Source organism: Dipteris shenzhenensis, chromosome 25, assembly GCF_047967505.1.
Source record: "Dipteris shenzhenensis isolate YYH24624 ecotype China chromosome 25, Dip_SZ_1.0, whole genome shotgun sequence".
Lineage (NCBI taxonomy): Eukaryota > Viridiplantae > Streptophyta > Polypodiopsida > Gleicheniales > Dipteridaceae > Dipteris > Dipteris shenzhenensis.
This window is the reverse complement of record NC_141620.1, coordinates 40242174-40250864: the sequence shown is the minus strand read 5'-3', so window position 1 is coordinate 40250864 and position 8691 is coordinate 40242174.

Here is an 8691-nt window from a genome sequence, read left to right as displayed (position 1 = left end):
TATTCTCTTATGTAGACTCTTGAGTCCATCCCTCTCTAGCTTATTCTCTCTCTATGAGTAGTCTTGGAGATTCCACTCCCTCTTGTATGTATGAGACCTCTTTTTCTCCTTTGTGTTTGTAGTATTTTGAGTTGCATTGGAGTGGAGTCTCACTCTATTGGTAATGAAGGTCACTTCAGGTTCTCTCTCTTGAGTGTCTCTTCCATTTTTCCATTAGAAGTGTTATCTATTCGGTTGCTCATTGTGCATACATGGTTTGTCTATTTCCCAAGCCATAAAGGGGGCTCTTCCTTCCCTCCTAGAGGCAACCTCAATGGGACTTGGATCATTGATGAAGTCTAAGCATGGAGTTTGGGGAGTGTTTTGAGCTAAGTGTAAAGGTGTCTATGAAGGAGGTGCAATGTTTCCTCAGAACCTACCCATCCGACCCAATCATCCCCTTCAAACTCTTGGATATATATCAGTTCATGTCATGCTGAGCCGCAAGATCTTATTTCAACAATGTATCGCTCTTTTCTTTGTCATAGACCGGATTGCTGAGATTATGGCCTCCGCTGATCCTTTCCTTCTCCCTATGCTTTAGTATAACATCACTTGGAATGTTACCATCTTCATTCTCATATAAGGGAGGATAGTATGGTGTGGTCTCTTGGTATAAAAGCTTCTTTTTAATGTCCCTTTCCCAATGATCAATATCTCTATCACTCAGTTCGAAAGCAACAGGAAGTGAAGAGGTGTGTGAAGTTTATTACCCCCAACTTCATGTCACATATTTTTAGTGGAGACGCCGAGTACGTTTGGTTATTTGATTCATCCCACCTTACTAAATGATCTCCAGTGTATTAGAAGATGCTTGGAAGAGCTCCGTTAGAAGAGACTGCAGCCCATTTAAGAGAACTAGAAGATCGTGAAGGTGATGCTCAAGCTATTCGCACGATCATTATGATCATATCCTTTATGTTTGCACTCTTGAATATGTTGGTGAATCAAAAATGCCGGCAGCAGGCACAATGATAGATTGGGGATTGTTTCATGCACTAGCAGCTTGGTGTGAAGAAGAGTTGAGTCTTTGGGTAGTTTTTGACTATAATAGTGGAGTGGTGATTCTCAATGCTTTTAACTTCTTTTGCTATGCAAATGATGAAGAAGACAATATCTTGAAGCTGTTATGTGCACTTCCAATTGTGAGAAGGGTGATTCTTGAATGCATGCGGAGGATTTTATTGAAGATCACATTGTGGGTCACTTATTTTATTGAATGCATGTGGGTCAAAATTTTATTGAGGATCACATTGTGGAGGGTTTTCAACAAGTGGTCAAGCATAATAAGTTGGTCTTGGTATACTAAGTCTCTGTGGGATCTTGTTTGGATCTTGTTTGGGATATTATTTGGATCTTGGTGTTTCCTTTTTGTGTTTCATCATGGTGAAGATTCTAGTGTTTCGAGGGACCCAAGGGGAAGACCCGAAGTCTTATCTTTGAGATTTTATTCGAGGATGCCGACTTTCTAGATGGTCCATGAAGGATCGAGTGGAGATTTTGCTCGATTTTCTTGAAGGTATAGCCTTGAGTTGGCATGAGGCCTTGCCAGACTCTACCAAGGAGGACTAGGACCAAGTGGTGGCTATAATGAAGTAGAGATTTGGAGCAATGGAGTCGCCAAATGCTTTGATGTTGCAGTTGGACCAGTTCAAGGAGAGGGTGAGATGGCGTTGGCAATCCGATATGAAACTTGGACAAAGTATAAAAGGGTAGCTTTGCGAGCTACGGCATCTACATCATCAGCCCCTCAAAGTCTTGTAGGAATGGAGCACTTAAAGATGAGCAAATTTGTTATGGCTTTGGAGCCTCGTCTTCGCTCAAAAGTAATGATGAGTAAAGATCCAACAACATATGTGGAGGCACTTCACATTGCGACCAAGAAAGAAGATTCTCTAAAGATCGAAACCTCTTTTGTGTCTTCAACAGCTTCAACTTCTAAGGTGGAGGTAATGGGCACTCCTCAAGTACCAAAGTCCTTTGAGTTAGATGATAATATCTCCCAATTGATGACAGAGTTTGCTAATTTGAAATTGCATTTGGTTAATGCACAACAACCTAGAGCACCAAAGAGTGAAGATAGGCCTTGAGATAAGAGTGGGGTCACTTGCTATGAATGTAATGAAAAAGGTCACTATCACCCAGTGTCCTAGATTGAGAAAGAAAGAAGAAAACCAATTATCCTTGTTAGAAGCTTCTTCTAGGGATGAGTAAAGAAAGGTAATGATGGCTAAATGGGGACATGGTAAAGCAAAAGAAGAAGAAGAAAGCAAGGAAGAAGTAGATGAGGAACATCAAGAAGAGGAACACCATATTAAGAAAAAGAGAGCATCAAGAAGGAGAATTAGCTAGTCAATTTTTCCTTTAGCACAAGGCATTGGAAGCTATGACTTGTTGTTTGACCTTAAAGAAAAGGAAGCTCATATCACCTTTGGTTAATTACTTGCTTTGTATCCAAAACTAGGGAAGGAATGGGGAAAGCTAGCAGCAAGCACAAGAGTGTCAAAGAAGAAAAAGAAGAAAAGTATCATTCTTGTTGTTCAAAAGGTAGATATAGAGGTTCGTGATGATGATGCACTTGTGGTTGATGTGATCATTGATGGTCAAGTGATTTCTAATGTTTACATTGATGGAGGTGCATCGATTAATATCATGAGTGAGAAGACCATGATAAATGCTGATTTAAAATACTCTAGTACTACCTCTCCTTATCGCATCAAATTGGCTAACACTAGGGTAAAGACCTTGGGAGTTGTGAGGAATCTAGAAGTGGATGTGTGTGGAATTTTTGTATTGACTACTTTTCAAGTGATCCCTACCAAGCCAGATGCACGTGCCTATCCATTGATTTTGGGAAGGCCTTGGCTATGCAAGGTGAAGGTTGTTCAAAAGTGGGATATTGGAGAATTGATTTTGTAGGGAAATGATAAGAAGGTGTGCTACAACATCAAAAGTCACAAAAATGAAGTTGTCAAGGAGGAGTCCTCAACATCAGAGAGTTCAAGCTTTGACTTAACTGCCGATGAAGAAGAAGAGACAGGGTGTAGCTTCAAGGAGTCTAGCTCATTGGGTGAGGTGGAAGGAGTAGCCTTTGGTCTTTGTCTTGGTGTTGATCGGAATGAGTCAAGAGGGAACAAGGTGGTGGTACAAGAAGATCCTATAGAGACACTTCATGTGGAGGATGTGGAGCACACTAAAAGACACCAATGCAATGAAGAGCTTCTTGATGATTCTCTATCAGAGCTAGTAGTGAGAAGTTCTAGTACTTGGATATGTTAGATGATTTTCTATATCTCTTTGCAACAAGCTATTCACAGGTTTGACCAGTCTCTCTTGTGGAGCACAACATTGAGTTGAAGCTAGAAAGCAAGCCAATTTTGCAACGCTTAAGGCGATTGGGAGTGATCCAAGATGAGGCACTAAAGAAAGAGGTAACACAACTACTTGAGGCGGGATTCATCTTTCCTGTTGATGATTCAGAATGGATATCTCCTATAGTTGTCACACGGAAATAAGTCGCAGGTTTATGTGGACTTTCGTCCTTTGAATGCATGCACTAAGAGGGATCATTTTCCTTTGCCATTCCAAGATGAAATACTAGACCAAGTAGCAGGGCATGAGATGTATTCTATATGTGATGGGTATTCTTGGTACTTTCAAATTCATATTTGGGAGGAAGATCACGGGAGGAAGATCAAAAGAAAACATCATTTGTCACACCTTGGGGAGTTTTTGCTTACAAAGTGATGCCTTTTGGGTTGACCAATGCACCAGCTACATTTCAAGGGTCCATGAGTCAAGTGCTTGAGCCTTACTTGGGAAAGTTCATAAGGGTGTTTTTGGATGATTTTTGCATTTATTCTTGGTGCATAGATCACATGGAGAAGTCAAAGATGGCCTTACTAGGATTGATGAAGCAAAAGGGTGTCTAAATCCTAGCAAGTGTCATTTGGCTCAAAAAAAAGTAGTCTTGTTGGGGCATATTGTGTCTAAAGAAGGCTTGCAAATGGATCCAGACAAGGTTCAAGCAATCATGGCATTGCCAAGTCCTGAGATTGTCACTAGTGTTCGCAGAATTCTAGGAAAGAGCAAGTATTATTAATTCTTTTGTAATGATTTGATAGAGATAGTGTATCCCATGCACTTGTTGACAAAAAAAGGAGTTTCTTTCCAATGGGGTGTGGAGCAACAAGAGTCTTTTTAGCAACTTAAGGAGGCCATGAGTAAGGGCCCAATATTGAAGCCCCCTGATTGGTCTTAAGACTTTTATGTAGATCCAAGTGTATCTTTGCATTTAGTTGGTGCTGTATTGCTACAAAAAGGAGATACAAGTAGAATGCAACCCATCTATTATGCCAGCCGACAGCTTACAGAGGTGGAAACAAGGTATGAAGAAATGGAGTAGGCAAGCCCTCTCTTTGGTGTTTTCAGTCAGAAAGTTTCGCTCCTAATTTATTACCTCAGCCAATTTTTCTCCTTACCTCTCAGTTTGTATTAGCATATCTAGTTTGCAAGCCTTATCTTGGGGAGAGATTTGCAAAATGGTTGTCAGAGCTTCAAGATTTCTCTTTCTCTTTTGTCACTAAAAATACCACTAGGTCCACTATGGCAAATTTGCTCACACGATGGCAGGATCTAAGAGAAGAAAAGAAATATAAGGACGACATTAATGATGAAAGGGAGACACCACCAACACCTTTTGTCTTGTATTTTGATGGGGCTTTTAGCCCTTCATGCCAACAAGGAGTCGGGGGGATAGTCTTGATGAATTCTAAAGGTCAAGAGGTGTGGGCAAGAGGACAAGAGCTTCTAGGTATCACAACTAACAATGCAGCTGAGTATAATGCTTTGATTCTTGGTTTGGAGGGTTGTCTTCAAAGTCAAGTTAAAGAATTGGAAGTAAGAGGAGATTCTCATCTTATTATAAAGCAAATGCAAGGGCATTACAAGACAACAAGTCCTCATTTGAAGGAGCTTAATCAAAAGGCTATGGCACTATGTAGTCAATTTGATTTTTGCAAGTTTGTTCATATAAACAGAAAAGAAAATCAAAGGGTATATGAGTTGGCTACTCAAGCCATTGTAGTACAAGACCGGGGGGTGATTTCTTTAGTAGACACTAGATGGCCAAAATTGCAAGATGTTCAGCAATATGTGAAAGAAGGCATGTTTTCCCAAGGGTTAGCTCCACAACATAAGCAAAGATTGGTTACTTTTGGCCATGCCTTCATAAGGATGTATATGAATGTCACCAATGGAACCTATCAGCTTGAGGATGTTGATGGCATGGTGATACCTGGACGCACCAATGGGTATCACCTTAAATTCTTCTATGCTTGACCACCTTGAGGGCCAGTAGACCCTCTCTGTCACTAGATAGGATCTATCAAGGGGGAAAGGTGTGACACCAAAAATTGATATTTTTAATTTGGAATTGGTATTGTTTTTCTCTATGTTTGATAAGAGTTTGAGTATCAAGTGATATCCTAGCGGCTCTCACTTATTTCTATTTTCTAAGATATTGTATGGGATTGAGAGGATGAGTGGAATGGATCATTGTAAATTCCATAGGTATGAATTATAAATACCTTGGTATGGAGTGAAAGTTATTTGTGTATGGGATATTATGGGGTTTTTAGAAAATAGGAAGAGTGAGTCATATAAAGAGGTGGGCTCATGTCCATGTGTTCTAATAATATAAGAAAGATCACATGCCAAGCATGTGGAGGAGTGTGGAGTCAAGAGGAATCCTTCTAGAATTCCTATGTGGAATAAGGAGGATATGGACATATGGAAAATAGAGGGTCCCTATGGACTCCATGTGGGAAGACTCTTGACTTTCTCAATATTTTAAGAGTCTTGAGCATCTTTTGATGGGACACATGGCAAGAGTAGCCAAAAAGCACATGGATGGTGACATACAGGCTTATGTGATTGATGGGGAAAGGAATCTATAGGTAGCAATGTAAATGTGTGAAGGAGGGTGACTTCCATGAGCCTTATCTCTCTCTTATAGATATTCTCTTATGTAGACTCTTGAGTCCATCTCTCTCTAGTTTATTCTCTCTCTCTATGAGTAGTCTTGCAACTTCTGCTCCCTCTTGTATGTATGAAACCTCTTCTTCTCCCTTGTGTTTGTAGTATTTTGAGTTGCATTAGAGTGGAGTCTCAGTCTATTGGTAATGAAGGTCACTTCAAGTTCTATCTCTTGAGTGTCTCTTCCTTTTTTCCATTGCTTTCTCTTCCAAAGTGCTTAGAAGTGTTTTCTATTTGGCTGCTCATTGTACATAAATGGTTTATCTATTTCCCAAGCCACAAAGGGGGCTCTTCCTTCCCTCCTAGGCAACCTATATGGGACTTGGATCGTTGATGAAATCTAAGCATGGAGTTAGGAGAGTGTTTTGAGCTAAGTGTAAAGGTGTCTTTATGAAGGAGGTGCAATGTTTCCTTGGAACCTACCCATCCAGCCCAGTCATCCCCTTCAAACTCCTTGATATATATTAGTGCATGTCATGTTGAGCTACAATATGTTCTTTCAACAACGTATCACTCTTCTCTTTGGTGCAAATTGGCTTGTTGAGATTATGGCCTATGCTGATCCTTTCCTTTTCCCTATGCTTGATTACAACATCACTTGGGATGTTACCATCTTCATTCTCATATAAGGCAGGATAGTATGTTGTGGTTGAAAGTGTTCTCAACGAAAGCAAGAATGGAAGAGGGAGAGAGAGAAACAGAGAGCCACACAAGTTTTGGTGGGTGCAAAACCACCCTAATCTTCTTTTTCATTCATTTATATGTGTTTGAGTATTGGACATAATTGGGGTAAAGGCACAGTGACCTTTAACCCCCACAACCTCCCACTTAAAGGACAATGTGCCTTTAAGGGAAAACAACCAGTGAGCATACTATCCAATGCCCATCAATACATGACAATACTCAAACCGTTGACTAGGTAGACTCTTCGTCAGCATATTTGCAGGGTTATCATCTGTATGAACCTTGACAAACTCTATGCACTTGTCCTCAAGTACCTCCCTGATGAAATGGTACCTGACCTCAATGTGTTTGGTCTTTGCATGAAAGACCGGATTTTGTGCTAGCTAAATAGCACTCATGGAATCACTATGCAATGTCGGTACACCTGTATGAATCCCCAAATCTCCCACTAGTCGATCAAGCCATATAGCCTCCTTGCAACCCTGTGTGGCTACAACATACTCAGCCTCTGTGGTAGACAAAGCAATGCACTTTTGTGCATCAGACATCCACGACATTGTACCACCTACAAAGGTAAACACATAACCAGAAGTGGATCTCCTACTATCCACATGCCTTGCATAGTTTGAATCCATGTACCCAAGTACACGTATGTCTCCTTTACCAAAGTAGATGCACATCTCCTTGGTACCCTTCATGTACCTCATGATGCATTTAACTGCCTCCCAATGCCTCTTTCCTGGATTAGCCATATACTGGCTAACAACTCCCACTGCAAATGCAATGTCTAGTCTAGTAGCTATTATAGCATACATAAGATTCCCAACTGCTAATGCATAAGGAACCCTGGCCATCATGGCCCTTTCCTCATCTAATTTGGGACTATCTATATGACTCAATTTCACATATGGAGGCAATGGAGTACTCACTGCCTTCCCCCCCTCCATATTGAAATGCTGTAATACTTTTGTAACATACTCCTTTTGTGAAAGACAAAGGAGTTTCCTACTCCGATCACGCGTGATGCATACCAAGATTATGACCTGCAAGTCCCAAATCCTTCATATCAAAGGCCTCATGTAACTTGGCCTTTAAGGCATCTAGCTCATAAGTATTCTTGCTAGCCAAGAGCATATCATCCACATATAGTGCCAGGATTATCAGACTATTATCCTTAGCCCTTTTAGTGTAGAGGCAGTGATCAATTTCACTCCTTCTAAAACCCTAGGATCGAATGAAAGCATCAAACTTCTGATACCATTCTCTAGGTGCTTGCTTAAGACCATAGAGACTCTTCTTCAACTTGCAAACTAAATGCTTTTTGCCCTTTTCTTCAAAGCCTTCCGGCTGCACCATGTAAATTTCCTCATGCAAATCCCCATGCAAGAAAGCTGTCTTGACATCCATCTGCATAAGCTCCATATCCTCTGATGCCACTAGTCCAAGCATGCATCTAAGTGTGGTCATCTTCACAACCGGAGAGAATATCTCATCAAATTCCACACCCTTCTCTTGCTTGAGCCCTTTAGCAACCAAACGGGCCTTGTACCTAGGCACATCATCACCTGTGACCTTCATTTTGTAGACCCATTTACATGGGAATGCTTTCTTTCCATGTGGCAAAGAGACCAAGTCCCAAGTCTTATTCTTCATAAGTGAAACTCATCTCTGATTGCATAGCATACTCCCACTTGCATTGATCCTCATGCATCATAGCCTCTCTGTAGCAAGAAGGCTCCTCGTAATCAATAAGCATCACATAGTCTACCCCTGGAACAAACCTATCAGGCGGTCTAGACACTCTAGATGATCTTCTCAAGGGCATTTCATCTTGCTGTCCCACCTACATATCAGCCACATTTGGCTCATCATTTCCACCAATAGATGATCCATCATGTACCCTTGATTGTATACCTGTGGTAGTACTTGGTG